At 39.6% G+C, this 14,800-nt stretch overlaps 1 protein-coding gene across 3 annotated transcripts in view; it reads right to left on the bottom strand.

The window, feature by feature from the left end:
- MAGI3 (membrane associated guanylate kinase, WW and PDZ domain containing 3) overlaps nucleotides 1-14,800 on the bottom strand; it is a 251,668-nt gene that overhangs the window by 49,772 nt on the left and 187,096 nt on the right. The gene's annotated exons all lie outside the window — the stretch shown is intronic.

Here is a 14,800-nt window from a genome sequence, read left to right on the forward strand (position 1 = left end):
TGCCATTGCAGGTGGGCAATCTAGATTTCCTTAAAATCTAAGAAAAATACCTACTTTCTCTTGCGTTAATTTGAGTTTCTGAATGAAAATGTAAAATAACTACCACAGCTCCTTGTGTAGAATCCGTATTTGTGTCTGGTAACAAAGGAATATCTTATGCAGGATTATTATATATTATTTAGCCCAGGTAACTAATAAAATATAACCAGAAAAACCAAAGGTAGCTGAATTTGATAGTTAAAAAAAAAAATTAAAAATTCCAGTCTTTCCAATAGAGACCGAAACTGTCAAGAAAAAAATCCTCTTTTCCTTTCCACTCTGTTTTCCTAGTTACAGCTTCTGAAGAATCATTTTATTAGTGAGATGCAGATTTAGTTGGCAGGAATGTCCCTAGCAGGTGGTTTTAATGCTAGCAGTTTATACGTAGGAGCCCAGCAAGAGGGAGTTTTTTAAAAACCCAGTTATACACTATGATGGTCCATGCTTTTATTGTCAATTTCTTTGAGAATGTTCTTCTGCCAGGCCAAAATACACATGTGCGTACACACACACACACACACACACACACACACACACACACACACGACGTATGCTACACAGCAAATAGGCTTAGAATATATCCAAAGATTTATTAATTCTTTATCACTTAGCTGCAGTTTTGATGCATGGACTTTGTAAGGAAAAATTTCATTGTAATGAACCTGACAAGCTATCCAAACTATTATGCTAATAAAATTATTTCACATTCAGAATAAAAGGAGAGAATAGATGACTAGCCTCTGGATGAAAAGCTCTGAATCACCTTCATCCCCTTTCTCCTTCCTATTTTTCTGCTTGTGTATATATATTGATTGGTGGTTTTGAAGCTTGGTGAGTTTTTGTGGTTCTCCTTTGAAGGACCTGGCTGAAATGACTGAGGTGGAAAAGGAGAATCGTTGAAAACGGCTGTATGAAAACAGAATAAAACAGCTGAGAAGAACTGAGACACACTTCAGTTTGCTTTGATGTTCCACAGCTATGCAGCAAATAACTGTCAATTAAGTAGGTATGATAGTTTATACCAAGCAACGTTACATGGGTAGGAGTATTTGCTGGATTAGTCTGTAAAAAATAAAAAAAAGGTCTTTCATAATATTACCAAAGCATTACCATTAAGGATCTTCCATGAAAGAGATTTTTTTTCTTTAATAGGAAGTTTCTTGAAATAGCACAGGAGCTGAATGGTGCTGAGTAAGGATGGATGCTATTACTGCACCATGGCTGGATTTATGCTTTGTCTTTAGAAAAGTTTGCAGAATTGCAAGAACTGTAGACAGAGCTGAAACATTCCACTTGGTATCTAAACAACTTGCCAAAAAAATGTATTAATACTTAATAAGGATACAAGATCGACATAAATAGATTTCAGCGTTAATCTGGAGTTGATTCAGCATTTTAATTAGCAACTAACAGATAAAGCACAGCCCTGTCTTTAGGAGAGTAAACAAACTGGCACTTTATCTCCTGGGTTACTTACTTAAAAATTTTTTTATGTTTATTTTTGAGAGAGAGAGACAGAGACAGAGAGAGAGAGTGAGTGTGCCAGCAGGGGAGGGGAAGAGTGAGAGGGAGACAAAGAATCCCAAGTAGGCTCCACACTGTCAGCACACAGTCCGATGTAGGGCTTGAACACATGAACTGTGAGATCATGACCTGAGCCAAGACCAAGAGTTGGACGTTTAACTGACTGAGCCACCTAGGCGCCCCAACTTACTTTTTTATTATTTATTTGTTTTTATTTTGAGAGAGAGAGAGAGAGAGAGAGAGAGAGAGAGAGAACATGAGCAAGCAGGGGAGAGGGGCAGAGGGAGACAGAATCTTTTTTGAAACATTTTTTAGATGTTTATTTATTTTTGAGAGAGAGAGAGAGAGAGACAGACAGACAGACACACGGAGCGTAAGTGTGAGAGGGGCAGACAGAGAGGGAGACACAGAATCTGAAGCAGGATCCAGGCTCCGAGCTGTCAGCACAGAGCCCGACGCGGGGCTCGAACTCACAAACTGCGAGATCGTGACCTGACCCAAAGTCAAATGCTTAACTGACTGAGCAACCCAGATGCCCTGAGAGAGAATCTTAAGTAGGCTCCGTGCTCAGCACGAAGCCCAGCGCAGGACTCAATCCCATGACCCTGGGATCATGAACTGAGCCCAAATCAAGAGTTGAATGCTCAACCAACTGAGCTACCCAGGCACACTTCTGGGGCTACTTTTAGTTATGGTTTTAAACCTTTACTACTGATACCTTTAGCTAGTTTTCTGCAGAACAGTTTAATGCAGATAAAGGAGCAGTTATTACTTTCCCATTTAAAATAAAGTTAATAAAAGCAAAATTAAAACACTTAGCGATTTTATACACTATCCACTGGCTCAATTAATTCACTGACTTCCTCTTTTCCCTTTCCCTCTCTTCCTCTTTCCTTCTTCCTTATGCAAAAATAATTAGAAACACAACCCAGTTCTTGACCTCAAAAAGTTCACAGTCTAAGCAGAGAAGCAGAGAAGATAAATTACATAATCAAGATAAACATTAGCTTTTTGGGGGTGTGGAGTGGAAGGATACCAATTGGCTCATAAGAGTAGCTACCAGGAAAGTCTTCTAAAAGAGGGTGATGTTTGGGCAGTCTTTAAGGATGATTTGGAAATGGGGAGAATGGGGTCATTCCAACAGATCAAAGAGCACTGAGGGGTTAAGAATGGGTGGCATTTTCAGTAATTACAAATAATTTGACAGGACTGGAGTGAAGGCTGTGTGCAAGGTGTTTATCCTATAAGCAAGCATCAAACCACATTTCTTGAGGGCCATGTTAAGGATTCTGATCTTTATTTAGATAACAATGGAACAAAATTAAATTCATATTTGAGAAACATTATGGGGCCACAGTAACAGAGGATGGAGTGGAGAATAAAGACAGACAAATTAGAAAATGGTTAATAGCCTAGATAAGGAGTCATGAAGGCTGGAACTAAGGCAGTGGTAGAAGGAATGGAGAGAGAGAATGTTTAATAGAAGGCAAAGCAACAGGATTCAGAGACTAATATGAGATTGAAGGAGGAAAAGACAGGAGGCGGCCAAGATGATGTCCAGGTTATTGGCTCTTCTGGCATGAGACCGATACATTAACAAATATTTATTGAATACCTACCATGAGAGTAGCTGTGGGAATAGGAGAGAGGTATTAATTTCCATTTAGAGGCATTTAGGGGAGAAATCATATGTAAAAACTGCCTAGTACATTCCCCAGCACCAATGGACATTCAAGAGATGGCAGGTGTTTATTTATTTAATTTTTTTTAAATATGAAATTTATTGTCAAATTGGTTTCCATACAACACCCAGTGCTCATCCCAACAGGTGCCCTCCTCAATGCCCATCACCCACTTTCCCCTACCTCTCACCCCCCCTGCAACCCTCAGTTTATTCTCCATTTTTAAGAGTCTCTTATGGTTTGCCTCCCTCCGTCTCTAACTTTTCTTTTCCTCTTCCCCTCCCCCATGTCTATCTCTTAAGTTTCTCAGGATCCACCTAAGAGTGAAAACATATGGTATCTATCTTTCTCTGTATGACATATTTCACTCAGAATAACACTCTCTAGTTCCATCCACGTTGCTACAAAAGGCCCTATTTCATTCTTTCTCATTGCCAAGTATTATTCCATTGTATATATAAACCACATCTTCTTTATCCATTCATCAGTTGATGGACATTTAGGCTCTTGCCATAATTTGGCTATTGTTGAAAGTGCTGCTATAAACATTGGGGTTCATGTGCCCCTATGCATCAGCACTCCTGTATCCCTTGGGTAAATTCCTAGCACTGCTATTGCTGGGTCATAGGGTAGGTCTATTTTTAAGTTTTTGAGGAACCTCCACACTGTTTTCCAGAGTGGCTGCATCAGTTTGCATTCCCACCAACAGTGCAAGAGGGTTTCTGTTTCTCTACATCCTCTCCAGCATCTATAGTCTCCTGATTTGTTCATTTTAGCCACTCTGACTGGCGTGAGGTGATATCTGAGTGTGGTTTTGATTTGTATTTCCCTGATGAGGAGTGACATTGAGCATCTTTTCATGTGCCTGTTGGCCATCTGGATGTCTTCTTTAGAGAAGTGTCTATTCGTGTCTTTTGCCCATTTCTTCACTGGATTGTTTTTGGGTGTGGAGTTTGGTGAGTTCTTTATAGATTTTGGATACTAGCCCTTTGTCTGATATGTCATTTGCAAATATCTTTTCCTATTCCATTAGTTGCCTTTTAGTTTTGTTGATTGTTTCCTTTGCTGTGCAGAAGCTTTTTATCTTCATGAGGTCTCAATAGTTCATTTTTGCTTTTAATTCCCTTGCCTTTGGAGATGTGCCGAGTAAGAAATTGCTGCAGCTGAGGTCAGAGAGGTTTTTTCCTGCTTTCTCCTTTAGGGTTTTGATGGTTTCCTGTCTCACATTCAGGTCCTTTAACCATTTTGAGTTTATTTTTGTGAATGGTGTAAGAAAGTGGTCTAGTTTCATTCTTCTGCATTTTGCTGTCCAGTTCTCCCAGCACCATTTGTTAAAGAGACTGTCTTTTTTCCACTGGATATTCTTTCCTGCTTTGTCAAAGATGAGTTGGCCATACTTTTGTGGGTCCATTTCTGGAGTCTCTATTCTATTCCATTGGTCTATGTGTCTGTTTTTGTGCCAATACCATGCTGTCTTGATGATTACAGCTTTGTAGTAAAGGCTAAAGTCTGGGATTGTGATGCTCCCGCTTTGGTCTTCTTCAAAATTACTTTGGCTATTCGGGGTCTTTTGTGGTTCCATACAAATTTTAGGATAGCTTGTTCTAGCTTCGAGAAGAATGCTGGTGCGATTTTGATTGGGATTGCACTGAATGTGTAGATTCTTTTGTGTAGTATCGACATTTTAACAATATTTATTATTGCAATCCATGAGCACAGAATGTTTTTCCATTTCTTTGTATTCTTCAACTTCCTTCATAAGCTTTCTATAGTTTTCAGCATACAGATCTTTTACATCTTTGGTTAGGTTTATTCCTAGGTATTTTATGGTTCTTGGTGCAATTGTGAATGGATCACTTTCTTTGTCTTTGTGTTGCTTCATTATTAGTGTAGAAGAATGCAACTGGTTTCTGTACATTAATTTTGTATCCTGTGACTTTGATGAATTCATGTATCAGTTCTAGCAGACTTTTGGTGGAGTCTATTGGGTTTTCCATGTATAATATCATGTCATCTGCAAAAAGTGAAAGCTTGACTTCATCTTTGCCAAGATTTCCTTTGCCTTTGATTTCCTTTTGTTGTCTGATTGCTGATGCTAGAACTTCCAACACTATGTTAAGCAACATCCCTGTCATGTACCTAATCTCAGGGGGAAGCTCTCAGTTTTTCCCCATTGAGGATGACATTAGCTGTGGGCTTTTCGTAAATGGCTTTTACGATGTTTAAGTATGTTCCTTCTATCCTGACTTTCTCGAGGGTTTTTATTAAGAAAGGATGCTGAATTTTGTCAAATGCTTTTTCTGCATCAATTGACAGGATCATATGGTTCTTATCTTTCCTTTTATTAATGTGATGTATCACAATGATTGATTTGCGAATGCTGAACCAGCCCTGCAGTCCAGGAATGAATCCCACTTGATCATGGTGAATAATTCTTTTTATATGCTGTTGAATTCAATTTGCTAGTATCTTGTTGAGATTTTTTGCATCCATATTCATCAGGGATACTGGCCTGTAGTTCTCTTTTTTTTTTTTTTTTTTTTTTTTTTTTGCTGGGTCTCTGTCTGCTTTGGGAATCAAAGTAATGCTAGCATCATAGAATGAGTCTGGAAGTTTTCCTTCCCTTTCTATTTTTGAACAGCTTGAGAAGGATAGGTATTATCTCTGCTTTAAATGTCTGGTAGAATTCCTCAGGGAAGCTATCTGGTCCTGGACTCTTATTTGTTGGGAGTGTTTGGATAACTGATTCAATTTTTTCGCTGGTCATGGGTCTGTTCAAGTTTTCTATTTCTTCCTGTTTGAGTTTTGGTAGTGGGTGGGTGCTTACGAATTTGTCCATTTCTTCCAGGTTGTCCAGTGTGTTGGCATATAATTTTTCATAGTATTCCCTGATAACTGCTTGTATCTCTGGGGGATTGGTTGTAATAATTCCATTTTCATTCATGATTTTATCTATTTGGGTCATCTTCCTTCTCTTTTTGAGAAGCCTGGCTAGAGGTTTATCAAGTTTGTTTATTTTTTCAAAAAACCAATTCTTGGTTTCATTGATCTGCTCTACAGTTTTTTAGATTCTATATTGTTCATTTCTGCTCTGATCTTTATGATTTCTCTTCTTCTGCTGGGTTTAGGGTGTCTTTCCTGTTCTGCTTCTAGTTCCTTTAGGTGTGCTGTTAGATTTCGTATTTGGGATTTTTCTTGTTTCTTGAGATAGGCCTGGATTGCAGTGTATTTTCCTCTCAGGACTGCCTTCGCTACATCCCAAAGCTTTTGGGTTGTTGTATTTTCATTTTCATTTGTTTCCATATATTTTTAAATTTCTTCTCTAACTGCCTGGTTGACCCAGTCATTCTTTATTAGGGTGTTCTTTAACCTCCATGCTTTTGGAGGTTTTCCAGACTTTTTCCTGTGGTTGATTTCAAGCTTCATAGCATTGTGGTCTGAAAGTGTGCATGGTACAATCTCAATTCTTGTATACTTATGAAGGGCTGTTTTGTGACCCAGTATGTGATCTATCTTGGAGAATGTTCCATGTGCACCTGAGAAGAAAGTATATTCTGTTGCTTCAGGATGCAGAGTTCTAAATATATCCGTCAAGTCCATCTGATCCAATGTATCATTCAGGGCCTTTGTTTCTTTATTGATCCTGTGTCTAGATGATCTATCCATTGCTGTAAGTGGGGTATTAGAGCCCCCTGCAATTACCACATTCTTATGAATAAGGTTGCCTATGTTTGTGATTGTTTTATATATTTGGGGGCTCCCGTATTCGGCACATAGACATGTATAATTGTTAGCTCTTCCTGATGGATAGACCCTGTAATTATTATATAATGCCCTTCTTCATCTCTTGTTACAGCCTTTAATTTAAAGTCTAGTTTGTCTGATATAAGTGTGGATACTCCAGCTTTCTTTTGACTTCCAGGAGCATGATAAATAGTTCTCCATCCCCTCACTTTCAATCTGAAGGTGTCCTCAGGTGTAAAATGAGTCTCTTGTAGACAGCAAATAGATGGGTCTTGGTTTTTTATCCATTCTGATACCCTATGTCTTTTGATTGGAGCATTTAGTCCATTTACATCCAGTGTTATTACTGAAAGATATGGGTTTAGAATCATTGTGATGTCTGTAGGTTTCATGCTTGTGGTGATGTCTCTGGTACTTTGTGGTCCTTGCAACATTTCACTCACAGAATCCCCCTTAGGATCTCTTGTAGGGCTGGTTTAGTGGTGATGAATTCCTTCAGTTTTTGTTTGCTTGGGAAAACTTTTATCTCTCCTTCTATTCTGAATGACAGACTTGCTGGATGAAGGATTCTCGGCTGCATATTTTTTTCTGTTCATCACATTGAAGGCTTCCTGCCATTCCTTTCTGGCTTGCCAAGTTTCATTAGATAGGTCTGCTACTACTCTTATGTGTCTACCTTTGTAAGTTAGGGACTGTTTATCCCTAGCTGCTTTCAAAATTTTCTCTTTATCCTTGTATTTTGCCAGCTTCACTATGATATGTCGTGCAGAAGATCGATTCAAGTTATGTCTGAAGGGAGTTCTCTGTGCCTCTTGGATTTCAATGCCTTTTTGTTTCCCCAGATCAGGGAAGTTCTCAGCTATGATTTGTTCACGTATAACTTCAGCCCCTTTTTCTCTCTTCTTCTTCTGGAATTCCTATGATACGGATATTGTTCCATTTGATTGAATCACTTAATTCTCTAATTCTCCCCTCATACTTCTGGATTTTTTTATCTCTCTTTTTCTCAGCTTCCTCTTTTTCCATAATTTTATCTTCTAATTCACCTATTCTCTCCTCTGCTTCTTCAATCTGTGCTATGGCCGCCTCCATTTTATTTTGCACCTCACTTATAGCATTTTTTAGCTCCTCATGACTATTTCTTGGTCCCTTGATCTCTGTAGCAATAGATTCTCTGCTGTCCTCTATGCTTTTTTTCAGGATGGCGGGTGTTTAAAAGTCAGAATTGACAGAACAAAAATGAAGAAGATATGGTGAGGAAAAAGTTAAGGATGGTAACTGGTTTGGGGTCATGGACGTGACGTCACTGTTGAGGGCAGGAAGGGAGGGTACACAGAAGATTCAGCTCAATTTGGGAGGGAACACATTTGAGGGGCCTATGGAACATCCTGGCAGAAATATCTCACCATCTCAGGGAAACAGGGACCTGGTCCTCAAAAGAGAAACACAGAAGAGAAGGATTTGGGAGATATTGCATTTAAAAGCCACGACAGTGGACAAGATTACCTGGATATATTGTGAGAAGAAAAAGGTAGAGAACAGAACATCAGGAGTATTAGCCTTTTAAGGAGCAGATGGAGAAAGTAACAACCGTCAGGGGGAAGGATATCAAAAAAGACAGGGGAGCAGAGCATGGTCAATACTAATAAATGCTCTGAAAAGCTGTTGTTCAAAAGAGGCTGAAAAGAGATGTTCAAATTTGGCAGTCAGAAGTTACTGGTGACCTTAAGACAAGCACTTCCACTGAAAAGGCAGGGGGAAGAAGTCAGCATATTGTAGTAGTAAAGAGGAAGACAGAAGGTGGAGTCCTTAAGAAGAGATAACTTTCTGTTGTTGTAAAAAGGATAGTTGAGAACTGGAAGGAGGGAGGGTCAAGAGAAAATGAGTACATTTACTTTTGAGAGAGGAAAGACCTAACCATATTTTTCTGGATTAGAAGCCAAAGCATTCTCCCCAAAAGCTGATTCAAAAGGAAAAACCATTTCTGGCATATCAAGCAGCTGGTTAGTCCTAAGGCCCATGAATTTATCTTTCTCTCCTGTTCCCGCAATAAGATTTTTCTTATTTAAAAACACGAATTGCAACTGTTTTCTCATTGTGGAGCTGATAATTCTCTTTTATCTTTCTTGAAGCTCCAAAATAACATCAACATTCAATACTTTTTATAGCTTTTGGTAAAAATTTAATCTCTCTTTCATCCTAAGAGGAAAGGGGTGAATTGAGTATAAAGCAGATTCCTGATGTTGTATTTTTAAGATAACTTTTTAACCTAAACTAATTATTTTAGTTGAATGAAGATAGATAAGTACAGCAATTAAACTGTTAGAGCCTAAATACATGGTTGCATTCTGAAGGTCAGAAAACTAGGAAGGAAAAGGGCAAGTTTTAGAAACTAAGGTTTTTCTAGAAGACCTTAAACGTTTAGCCAAATGCAAACAATAAACATCTTAAACTGCAAAAATTTACATTTAAGATATCATTATTACTATTTCCCCTCATTGAGCATTTGCTCTGCAAGGCACGATGGAGAATACCAATGTAAGTCAGATATAGTGTAGCTGGAAATACTGTATTGTGGGGCTGTTTCCCCCATTCGGGGGGATGCACAGTGGAAGTGCTAATGGTTGGCTGAGCATCAAACACAGGCTCAGGGTTCCAAACTGTGGGATTCCCACAGGTAAGTACAGGTGATGTTAGGAAGGCATATCTAGTTGTGGGGATGGAAAGTACCTTCCATCAAAAAGTTTTGAGGGGCGCCTGGGTAGCTCAGTTGGTTAAGTATCCAACTCTTGATTTCAGCCCAGATCAAGGTCTCACAGTTGTGAGATCAAGCCCTGCATCAGGCTCTGTGCTGAGCATAAAACCTGCTTGAGATATTCTCTCTCTCTGCCCCTTCCCTGCTCACATGTGCACTCTCCCTCTCTTAAAAAAAAAAAAAAAAAAAAAAAAAAAGTTTCGAACATTCCTACTATACTAAATGCAACTGTGGTTGATCTTAAGAAAGATATAATTAGGAGGACCATATAATGTATTGTGCACTTTTGAGAGTAAAAGGGGACACTATTATTATCATTAATTATTCTGGAATAATTAAAAGGAATAATTAAAAAGGAATAAGTGGAGTTATTAGTTCCTGGGCTGACCAAGACATATTGTCGGTCTTAATGTAAAGAGCATCAGGGGGCAAGACTCATTCAATTTTTCAAATTTCCATAGAAGGGGGAAAGAAAGGGAGAAACGTTTCCAGTGTCTCTGAGCCCCTTAACTTTCTTCTCCAAGGAAGAAAGACTGTCTTATCTGACTGGTGAGTTTCAGAGAATGGATTCAGTATGCTTGGCTCAGGACTTGAGTTCCCTGGCTGTTTCGCATGTCAGCCTGCCTGCAGAGGGTGCAGTCTGGTCCGATTTGCCATGCCTGCCCTAGGGGAAGAGGCCCCAGCTGTACAGAAGACAGAGATTGAGGGCTGAAGGCTGCCTCCTGCAGGGGTAAAACACCAGTAAGCCCATACAGATGCAGAGCTAAAGTCAGGTTCACTCATCAGCTAGCATTTTAACCCATCTGATTCCTGGGTCTTATTTCGGCATTGACTCCAACCTGGTGAATGAAGACAGACTTCCTATTTATGTCTTAAGTTCTGCACCCAGAACTTCATAGAGATTAAAAAATATTTTCAGGGGCACCTGGGTGGCGCAGTCGGTTAAGCGTCCGACTTCAGCCAGGTCACGATCTCGCTGTCTGTGAGTTCGAGCCCCGCGTCAGGCTCTGGGCTGATGGCTCGGAGTCTGGAGCCTGTTTCCGATTCTGTGTCTCCCTCTCTCTCTGCCCCTCCCCAGTTCATGCTCTGTCTCTCTCTGTCCCAAAAATAAATAAAAAAAAAAAAAAAAAAAAAAAATATTTTCAAGGAGACCAAAATAATCTGGAAGACAGAGTAACTTCTTTCCTTCCCTTCCTCCTCTCCTCCTTCCAAACATGTAAGTCCCTACTGAAGGGATATACAAATGAAGAAGACAAAATCACTGCTCTTATAGAATGTATGTATCTAGTTATAGTGTGATGGAATACGTGCTACACCTAGTTCTGACCCGCAGAGAATGAATGACAAGAGGAGGCTACGACGAAATTATACTTTAGAACTGAGCTTGGAAGGATCGGTAGATATGAGCCAGGTGAACACAGGGAGCAAGGCTTGTTCCTGACCAAAGAGATGGACATGTGGCAAAGGCAAAGACAACTATGTCATATTTATGACATGAAATTACTTTGGAAAAAACGAAAATACTTTGAAAAAAGAAATGTAGAATATGGTTCAACTGTAAAAAAATCTTCAATATTTTCCCCAAAGAGTTTAGATGTTATTCTGTGACTGTAAGAGCCATTATAGGTTTCTGAGGAAGGGACAGGTATAAGGCAGTTGTATTTTAGAAGAATTCGTAGCCCATGTAGCCAAAGGTTTTTGATCATGTAGCCTTATCAGCCAAACATGTCAAATGTACTTCCAAGATGTGTTTATTCATAAATATATATGTACTGCTCTAATATGTACATAATAAAGGGGCGCCTGGGTGGCTCAGTTGGTTAAGCGTCCAACTTCAGCACAGGTCATGATCTCACAGTTCATGGGTTCGAAACCCCGCATCGGGCTCTGTGCTGACAGCTCAGAACCTGGAGCCTGCTTCAGATTCTGTGTCTCCTTCTCTCTCTGCCCCTCCCCTGCTTGCACTCTGTCTCTTTCTCTCTCAAAAATAAATAAATATTAAAAAAAAATCTTTACGGGGCGCCTGGGTGGCGCAGTCGGTTAAGCGTCCGACTTCAGCCAGGTCACGATCTCGCGGTCCGTGAGTTCGAGCCCCGCGTCAGGCTCTGGGCTGATGGCTCGGAGCCTGGAGCCTGTTTCCGATTCTGTGTCTCCCTCTCTCTCTGCCCCTCCCCCGTTCATGCTCTGTCTCTCTCTGTCCCAAAAATAAATAAAAAACGTTGAAAAAAAAATTAAAAAAAAAATCTTTAAAAGATATGTACATAATAAAGCATATGAAAAACAAATTTAAAAAGGAGATGAAGACTAAATAAATAATCATTGTGATTTTATCTCAATGTGGCTTAAAAAAGCTCACATATGAAGTATATGAAGTATCAGCTCTGTTTACTTACTGGTCACTTGGGCTTGCATATTGGTATTATCTTCAACAGGCAGTATCTATGCGAAATCCTTAAGTCACATTTCAATTTTTATGAATTAAAAACTATATAACCTAGCTTACATATCCACTTAACTGGGCACAAGTAACATGTAAAACTTCACAGTGTCCTGACAACTTCTGCTATGTCCATTTTTCCCTCAAGACACTCTGGGTACTGTATGTAATAATCTACAGACAGAATGAGAAAGAATGCATTGCCAGTCTGTGTATAAAATAGTAGAGAAACTTATTTTTCCCCCCAGTAGGCGCATAATGAAAAAAAAGCTCTAACATTGTCCTCTTGTAGACCAATAGACAATCTGAGCACCACCATTTTGGAGAGCACTCGCGTTAACGATATTTTGGAGGGGGAGATATAACTGGAGAAAAAGACCAAGAGTAATCCAAGTTTGTGGTGACTGGAAGGATGGAGGAAGGTATAAAATAAAAGAAAACATAGAAAAAGCATACGGATAGACAGCTATGTAAAAAAACCAACAGAGCAAAATGTTCATGGTAATATCTCAGTGGTGGGTAAATTACTGTAAAATTCTTTCCGTTTTTCTATACAGTGGAAAATTTTCATAATAATGTATTGGCAAAGTATTGAACAAAGAAAGAGGAGCAGGGATTGGAAACAATATAGGGAATACAGCAAGAGGTGAGGAAGAAGCAAATAGAACTCTGAACCTCTGGCCCAGATGATTATGAGCACGGTGCCTGTGACAGAAAAGAGGGATGGGGTGACTTTAGGAGAAAGATGTTCAGTTAAGTTTTAAATATGTGTATTAGAGGGGTGGCTGGGTGGCTCAGTTGGTTAAGCGTCCGACTTTGGCCCAGGTCATGATCTCACGGTTCGTGGGTTTGAGCCCTGCATTGGGCTCTGTGATGACAGCTCAGAGCCTGGAGCCTGTTTCAGATTCTGTGTCTCCCTCTCTCTCTGCCCCTCCCCCACTCGCGCTCTGTCTCCATCTCAAAAATAAACATTAAAAAATTTTTTAAATATGTTTATTAGAAGTGCTACTTAAGCAATTTTTAAAAAAAGTCTCAAATGCATTAGGAAATACAGAAACAGAAGTCAAACAGGACAACACTAGAGAGTCAATAAGGGGGCCAGCCAGCTATAGTAAATTAATGGTTAAGTCTATGAAAAGAAATACATTGTACAAGGGAAAAGAGAAAAAGGCATACAACTGCGCTGCAACAATCAGTGGGCAGGAAAAGGAAACGGAGACGAGCAATAGAGACATGCCCAAGAAGACTAAATACCGCATTTACGAGCTTTCAAAGGTAAAATTCTCTGGGATTATATATTCTAGTTTACCTTTACAGGAGATGATTTCACCATATGGAACTTACTGATGAAAGCCTTTAGACAAGGGAGGTACGTCATAAGAAGTGATTTAGGGGGGCCTGGGTTGGCTCAGTTGGTTGAGCGTCTGACTTCAGCTCAGGTCATGATCTCGCAGTTTGTGAGATTGAGCCCCATGCCAGGCTCTGTGCTGACAGAGCCTGCTTGGGATTCTCTCTCTCTCCCTCTCTCTGTCCCTCCCCAGCTCATGCGCTTGCACCTGCTGTCTCGAGCTCTCTCTCTCAAACATTACAAAAATAAATAAAACAAATAATTTACATACAACAAAATACAGAGATCTTAAATGCTCAATTATAGAAGAGTTTTGGCAACTGCCATATGCCTTCCTAACTACTGCCCCAAACAAGGTGGAGAATATATTCATTACTCCAGAGAATTATTTCAATTCACCCACTTCCTGGTTCCCCACCTCATTTTCCAACTTCTTGCAGCAAAGATGAGTCTGCCTGTTCTCAGACTTTAATTAATGGATAATTGAGTACCTGTTCTTTTGTTCTAGCTTATTCTATTCAACGTTTCTGAGATTGATCCATGTTGTTGAGTGTTATCAACAGTTTTTTCTTTTTATTGATGAGTAGTATTTCACTGCATGAATATACCAAAAATTCTTTATCCATTCTTCTGTTGATGGATATTTGGGATGTTTCCAGGTCTGTGTTATTATGAATAAGGCTGTTGTGATCATTCAGGTGAAGTCTTTTTGGGAACATATGTTTTTCATTTCTCTTGAGACAATGCCCTATGGGCAACTGCCAAAAGTTCTCCAAAGTGTTCACATAATTTTACATCCCTACCAACTAGTGACAGTTCCAGGTGCTCTACAATCTCACCAATCTTTGGTACCCTTCAGTGTATTGGGCTCTAGCCCTTCCAGGGTGTGAATGGCCTCTCACTGTAGCGATGACTAATGATGATAAGCACCTTTTCAAGTCCTTATTGTCTATTCTCTTGTCTTCTTTGGTCAAGTGTCCAAGTTCTTTGGCCATTTTAAAAAAACCTTATTGAGGTACAGTTTGCATATTATAAAATTAATCTGTTTTGAATATTCAATTCAATGAGTTTTAATAATTAACTGAGTTGTGAAACCATCACCATAATTCAGTTTAAGATTTCCATCACCCCAGTAAGATCCCTCATGCTGGGGGTGCCTGGGTGGCTCAGTAGGTTAAGTATCTGACTCTTTATTTTGGCTCAGGTCACGATCTCACGGTTCATGAGATTGAGCCCCGTGTCAGGCTCTGTGTTGACAGTGTGGAGGCTGC

Source organism: Neofelis nebulosa, chromosome 2 (assembly GCF_028018385.1).
Source record: "Neofelis nebulosa isolate mNeoNeb1 chromosome 2, mNeoNeb1.pri, whole genome shotgun sequence".
NCBI lineage: Eukaryota > Metazoa > Chordata > Mammalia > Carnivora > Felidae > Neofelis > Neofelis nebulosa.